We start from the raw sequence: 8,014 nt of genomic DNA, 5'->3' as shown, positions 1-8,014 counted from the left end.
CAGGCGCGAACGAAAATGAAAAGATGAGGTTGCCCGTCGGTCAAGCTAATTGACTTGAGGTTACTATCCGAATGTCTGAAGAGCTAAGCCCTAACTTAATTTGTTTATAAAGAATAATCAGATTTTATTTAATTAGGCAAAAATACAAGTAATGATACCAGCATAGATATAAACTAATTCTTTTCGTCGTGTTTTTGATTCGTGCATGCATGGCATCTGACAGGATGCGGCGATGCGATCCGCATAATTAGGGACTTTAAAAGATCTACGACGCGGTGGTCCAACAAGAACGTCACGAAACAACAATATCATTTGCTTAAAAAGAGCAAAAATAATCGGGTGTTACACGTGCGGCACGCATTTTAGCACATAAACGTGCGGTTCTCATGCACAACAACGACGTGAAATCCCCAAATTGAGGTTTGACCGGAACAACGTGAGCGTTCAAATGGTGAATCTTTCGTTCTCTATTTTTGCTCTGAAACCCCCGGCCCCCCCCCCCCCTCGTACCAATTTATTTTTTAGGATACTTTGCCAACTTGTAGGACGCCGAACGAGATGGCCAAACCGCGAGAAACTTTACAATCGTGCAACGTTATATTTTAGAGGTGACGTTTTCGTCGACGCGCGTCGGCGTCGTAGATCTTCAACTCCCTATTTCCCTAAAATCCGCATCCTCCGCCTCCCCATAATTACGATATTTTGCCAGCATAAAACTGAAGAACATGCCTGATATTAGCGGATAAAGCAGCTATCTGCTCTTCTACCATCCTCCACAAACGCAAAAGACAAAGAGATGGACCTACTTTGACAATGCTTTTTTTGTTCACTGAACATTGAAGAAAACCACGCCATTTCGTTCGCAAGAATGCAAGTTCGTAATCGTTTCTTCTACTCATTTTCGCGGCAATGATCCTGGAAACTCTAAACCGTTCTCGTAACATAGCCCTCAGCTCGAAATTAAAAAAAAAGATGCAACAAGGTATAAAAATATTAGCCGCAAGTTATAATGATCATTTGTAGTGTGGCGAATGGTTCATCAAAACTCTGGGGTTCCCTCGCAGTCCTCGTTTTTTGAGCGGTTTATGTGCGTCTCGCCGTCTCGTTTTTTTGTATGAAGGTGTCAAACACTTTGAAGTCTCGGTCTCGGCAATCTAAAAAGGTCAAAAATGTCTCGGGCTCCGGCAAAGACAAACGCTGGTCGCTCCCAGCTGTCTCGGTCTCCTCGCAAAGTCCTCCCGCATTTACCATTGTTGCGCCACCCTATTTGTGAAAGTAGGGTGAGTTTGGACGGGTTGAGTTGTACCAAACAATTAGGAGCCCGCAATAATGCATTGTGTGAACAAAACCGCTGAAAATGGTGACTGATCGAAAGGAATGGGATCGTGTGTTTCAACCACATCGCAATTTTGCTCCATATCTCCAAATTGAAACAAAATTTCATGACGAGAAACAACGTTATTTTTTTAATATATAATCCGCTTTATTTTAGTTGTTTAAGCAAAAGTTTCGGCAAAATGCCGGATCACTAACCCTTTTATTTTCAACGGTGAAAGCTGGTCGCAAATTGGCGACTTGTCCGATCCAGATATCGCAAAGGTGGAAAAAATTTCATTCATAAACGCGACTGTATTGGTCGGCCATTTCCGAGTCCTGATTTACCATAAGGCATAGTAAATGAGTTTGGACGGTGCCTAATAATTAGTTCTATAAATTGTTTTCAAATTTCCGCATAATCCGGTGTAATTTTCCGCATAATCAACGTATGTTTTTACGCATAAGTATGGCCAAAAATTTCCGCATAATCTTTAATGGTTTTTTTCCGCAAATCCTATCAGAACCAGGGTGAATGTGATTTTCGTTTTAACTTCAACCTCATAGGTTCATAGTTTATTGCCTAGTGTATTAACTATAAAACAGTTCAACAGTGAGCTATAGGAAATATTTTTAGTTCCTTGTTTGAGCAGCTACTAACATGAACGAGGTTCTCGGAATGACCACCATCAACAAATTTGCTGGGGGGAAGTTTGGGAATGCCTTTAGTCAATTTGAATATCTAACAGAAGGTGGGTCGCTTTGTCTGCCGTCGTTTCCGATTGCAATTTGCATGTAATCAGCGCAGTTAACGCACATGTATGAAAATTGTTTTCGCTTTTTGGGTTAGAGCCAGAAATTTTTTATAAATCGCAAATGCCTGTTTCAGAGTAACATTTTATCCAAACATGGGCGAAATAGTAAAGGGAAAGTAACCTCTGAATTCGAAGGGGTTCGTTCCTTCGATGTTTACATCAGTTTACCCCCGTTGACGGTCAAAAATATTATAAATTTACGGAAATCATAGCCTGTGTACAGCGCCCACTCTCCGCAAAAAAAAAAACCGGAAAGGAGAGCGTGTTCCGGAATAATTTTGCAGACATTATTAAGGGATCTACACTGACCAAAAATTTGCGTGGCTCATATTTCTTTGGAGCTAAATTCTCAAAATGGTGGTCAATGAGGTAGATTTCAAAACGTACTTAAAAAGCGTCTCCGATAGTTGTAAGATACCTTGGCTTTATAGGATAGAGGCATTCTTTCACGGAAAGTATGTATTTACAAGTCTTCCAACCGGGTACGACTCTAATCTTCAGAGCAGCACAGATGATTGCCGATGGGCTGTTATTTTCCTCGATATGTCCACATCTCAAATCTTCCAGGGCAACACGCTCTGTAGATGTTCTTGAGAATGGCTAGGCTGGTCCGAGCAAGGCGTTGGGTTTCATTGACTGGTAAGGAATAGCGGGAGACGTTTTCGAGTGGACAATCTTTGAATAGTGCTATAGATATTCACCTCGTGAAGATTCGTCAGGAGCGCTTTGGTTTCTTTAGCGCTGACAAAATTCCTACAAATGTCCGTAGAATCGATTTCCACTTTACACTCCATAGATAACAATTCCGCTCGTGCTTTAAAGAAAAACCTCTTTCAAAAATATTTTAATTCGTATTTTTTTACCGTGCGCAAATTGCACAAGAAAAAAAATTGTCACGGGTGGTTCTCACGGTGTTGATGTAGAGAAATAAAAAAAAAAGTCAAGCAAAACTCGTTGTTTCAATGATGTAATGATCGATGGGTAATAACTAATCAAATCATTTTCCACACATTTCCAGGAAAAATCACGTGGTATTGAACACAATTATCAACGGCAGGAGCCCATTACCCGGAGCTTCCATCTGTATTGTACCCTTGTCTACCCTGTCCCGTATCTTTCTATTTTTAGAACTACTACATTTTGACGGTAATGGGCTCCTGTCAACGGTAAATCACAGACGCTCCACTCCGATTCTTTTTTTTTCTGCGGAGAGTGGGCGGCTGTACACAGGCTACGGAAATCACAACACAGTTATTTTTGTGAATGCCATGAACGTTGCGATCGGTCAATTAAATTTTACTACCACTGTAATCTGAAGTAATCTGAAGTCGACATTCGATGGAATAAATTCTCTTCAAAGCTCGTCAAGCTGACAAACTCTTCCAGAAGCGAGAAAACATCATGTTTTAAATTACTCGAGTTGCGTGTTTTTGTTTTCATTTTTTTTATCGGATGATAACGGCACCAGCCTAGCTTTTCTTCAAGCGAGTTTTTTCTTGTTTTTTTATTTTAGTGGGCCTAGAAACAAGAATCCGGTTTGGATTTTCCCAACGAAACGCACCTAAATTTCCGAGAAAATCCACTGCACCGTGACTTGGCTGGAATTTAATTAGACTTATTATCTTGCACTGCACGCTGTCAGTCGGCAAATATTGTCATTTCAAAAAATATATTTCGGTCGCTTATGTAAGCAGAAAAAGTCATGACGTTATTTACGGACGCAACTACAATGCGGCGCAAAACGTTGTCACGCTACGTTCATTTGGCCTCATAACGTTATCCTTTTCTCTCAGGAGCTTTCTGCGACACACTTTTTGGTATAAAAGCTCAATTTATCACCAGAAAAGAGAAAGCAACGGTGCTTGCCCGTCGGGCAAGCTACGATAAGAAAACGCTAGCCCGACAAGTCATTCCACTAGCCCCGGGCTATCGGACAGCACTTTCGTCGCGCCCTGAAATTATATGTAATACTTTCAAATTTAATCATAAAAAACTAAGCATTCAAATTTATTATGGGCTTCGATTATTAACAAATGATTTTTTCGTATCAGATCTGAATACAGCAGACGTTTAATATGAATATGACATTTTAAAGTTAAACTAATAAACAACGATGAGCCAAACGAAGAACTCGATATATTGATTAGATATATTCATTAAAATAATATATACAATATAATAATGACAACTGATCAAAAAATATTTAATGTCAATCATGTAACCTAAAATCTGTCATAAAAAAATCAAAGAAGTAAAAGATTTGTATAAATATTATCACAAAAAATTTGGGTGTTATAAAAAATCATTTGAACGTTACCAAAAAATGCATCTATCTACCAATCTTGGTTCAGCTGGATTAGTAGTTATTGGTACAATAGCGGGTGGTATTACTCTTAATCCTATAATTTTAGGAGCTATTTCAGAAGCCAGTGTTCTTTTACAAACATATGCTACTGCAAAAAAATATGATCATAAACTAGGAAATTTCAGACTAGCATATACAAGTTATTTTAATATATTATCAGAACTCAGAATATTTTAAACGTGGCATATTTAATGAATCAATCTTTTTAAACAAATGTTCTATCATAGATAATATTATAATTGATAATTGTCCAACTATTTCAGACCAAATAATGAAAAAAATATAACAAGAAATTCATCGTTCAATCAACAAACAAAGCTGATTCCAATATTTCTCATAATCATGCAAAGTCTTTTTGGATTTAGTAATTGGAACATCAAATTTCAAATTCCAATGATTTAACAATTTGTTAATTTTATATTTGATTGATATCAATCGTTTACGTTTTTGATTTATTTGTGGTAAAACATTATTAATTTTATCAAGTATTTTCAAAACATTATTAAAAACAAACGATGAAATGGGTTTTTATAAGAAAGGCTCATTTCATCAGGAACATTAATAATATATTTCCGGATATAGATACTCTTTTTTCTTATCTTATACATATGCTCATAAAAATCGATGTAATTATTTTTAAACAGGTCATTACCAATTTGGCCACAGTTAATGCGTAGCAAACGGCTATTGTCTTCAGTTATATGAGGTTGTTTACAGCAATTACTTTGTTTGTATAATAATCATATATTTGATGTTCACAAAATAGACAATTTATAAAATTTTAACTTAATTCATCATGTAATTCAATTGTGCAATTCATTATATTATCATATGATATAATATTTGAAATGCATCAACTTGGAAGCTATGAGCTGAATAAAGTGTCATTGTCATGCTTCGATGACAAATGATTTTTATTAGACAATGGAATAAAATCATATGCTTACGGACATTATAAAATCAACACACCAAAACAATCTGAAGTTTACTCAGATTGTTTACTCATAGAACAATCTGAAGTTTACTCATAAAGTTTCCTTTAAGAACAAATTTATTTGTATGAATTTCCGAGAATGTCATGCTATGGTCGGGATTTTTTCTTGTACAATTTGATTGTGCGAATATTTAAACACACTTCATGCATCACCTATTACACAAAAAAATACACAAATGTGTAAAGTGTCACTGAAAAATTACACAAATGTGTACACATTTGTTGAAAAAATGTGTAAGTTTTGATTGGTTAAAAATCACAGGAAAACCCCTTTATTTAGTTTTCAATAATGTCATGCTTTGTGAATCTTCCATTTGATTATGCAAGTATTTAAACATTTGGATTTATTGTTTGTTTCTTTGTTTGAATTTTTTGAAAAATATATAGAAAAAATTTTGTGTGATATAAATTTTGTATTATAATAAAATCCCCAATACAAACTCGCTCCATCGCTTGTGATATTTTAAACAGCTCGCCATCCCCTGCTCAAAAAGCTAATGCTTTTTTGCGCTGCGGCTCGCCTAAATCTCTTTACTACGTTTGTATTTGTATTGGAAACTAGTGTTTGTATTAAGATTATTATTCAAGGTATAAAAAAAGCAGTATACTGTATTTAAACCCAAGTAACGAGTTGTTTAATTTTTATTGGCAGTTTATGTTGGTTAACAAATACTAATAATATTGCTTGGATAGCTCACTTCGTTCACCATCCAAGCAATATTATTAGTATTTGTTATTCATTGTTGTATTTTGCGTTGGTATTCATCATTTGTATTTTGTGCTAGTACCCTCAACTACTATACTACTGATACAGTGTGATAGATTCTGTACCAGACTGGTAGACCTCTTTCATTTGGGTTAGTGGGTGGTCACTGATGCATGTAACTGCAAGTTTTATGGTCAGTCTGCAAAACTGTTGAGTAGTAAATTTAAGCGTAGTATTTAAGTGCTACTATGACCAAAAAACCAGACTGTTCTTCTCTTTTTTGGATTTCAAAACTATGTTAAGTAAACACTAAGTGGCCCAAGTGTTAAGCATTGATTTCAGAAAGACACCTTTTAACTGGAATTTTCCTATTTTATGGTTTGCCATTACGAACTTTAAAAGACTCACTAATTTAAATAAGAATGCAATGTGTGTGTACATGGCTGAATTAATATGCAGCACTGGAGTTTCGGGCTTTCACACTTTTTTACTCGTGTTTTGCATATATAATAAGCTGCATTAATATGCTGAAATTTTAATCTGTTGAGTAAATGACATCATTTTTCCCTAGATCCAACTTTCTGAGCTTTAGTTGGCCAGTTTTGAATGCGAGTGATGGTGGACAGTGAAATCCAGAACTTACACTCAAAGTAAACAGCCTTTGAATAAAAATCAAAGCTCAAAAGTTTGCTTGTCAGGTGTTAAGCAAACTCAGTTTTTAAATATGAAGATTAAAAGGAAGTGATTTTTTTATGCCATAGGCACTTTCATAAATAACAGGGCCGTTTTACATTTTTATGGCAGATCACCTGGTTGATAAACAACCCACTGACTTCGATTCAGACCCAGAAGAAAGTGTGCTTTACATAGACAAGGTGTTCTCTTTGTCTAGTGTGGGTAGTGCTGAGCAAGCAGAAAAAAATTGGGAACTGTATGTAAGTAATGAGAGCTCAGAGGATGCCATAACAGTTTTCACAGGGAATATGGGACAGCTCCTCCTACAACCAGGGAATGAGAATTTAGTGATTCACCAAATTACTGATGATGCTAAGAAACAAGAAAAAGAATCTACTGGAAATGTCAAATGCACAGATCACAAGAAGTGCTTTTCACTCCCAGAGAGAGATGGTTCAGCTTCATTGCCCCCAGGCCTGTCTGAGGCCTCCTGCGTGGCAGTGGTACCTTTGAATCAAAGCATTGACTTGGAAAAAGTCAATGATGCGGACAGTTCTTTCATGGAGTTTGTTGTAACAGAAGGTCTAGGTCTGGAACCTGAAGCAAAGAGAAATATTGTAGAGGTTGTCATGTCCCAGTATTCCAATAATCTGAGAAAAGTTAGAGACAAGCTCTCACAGGTTGGGCAGCGGATGCTAGAGGAAGAAAGTGCTGTTTCTTTGAAGAAAACACAAATCAAGGACTTGGAACAGGAACTTGCATTGTTGAAGAAAGACCTTGTTGTAAATGAGAAGTGTCTTGAGGATTTGAGAAAACAAAGTAAGGTGTTGGGTAAGGAAGAAAAACTGGTGAAAAGAAAAGTGTCTCTCTGTTTGGAGATGCAAAATCAACTGGATGTGAATTTGAAAGTTAAAAAGGTGCGCTTAGAGTGAAATCCCTTCTCCCTGTTATTGCCTGATTTGTAAGGCCCTTAGTTAACAGTGAAACGTCATTGGCAAAGGTTTGGATGTGTGGCTCAACATACCCACAACATTGCCCAATGTTGCCCACCATTATTTAAGGTGAGATGGCCCTTTGGCTGAATTTTGAAGCTATTTGCTTGGCTAAATAGTCCAGCGTTGTTCCATCTAACGAAAAACGTTGTC

General features: G+C 36.7%; 1 pseudogene; it reads left to right on the top strand.

Moving 5' to 3' along the window:
• LOC138008149 (uncharacterized) overlaps positions 1-7,801 on the top strand; it is a 15,890-nt pseudogene extending 8,089 nt beyond the window's left edge.
• The last annotated feature ends 213 nt before the right edge of the window (positions 7,802-8,014 follow it).

The sequence above is a fragment of the Montipora foliosa genome, chromosome 1, assembly GCF_036669935.1.
Source record: "Montipora foliosa isolate CH-2021 chromosome 1, ASM3666993v2, whole genome shotgun sequence".
Lineage (NCBI taxonomy): Eukaryota > Metazoa > Cnidaria > Anthozoa > Scleractinia > Acroporidae > Montipora > Montipora foliosa.
This window is presented reverse-complemented; position numbering and strand designations above follow the sequence as displayed.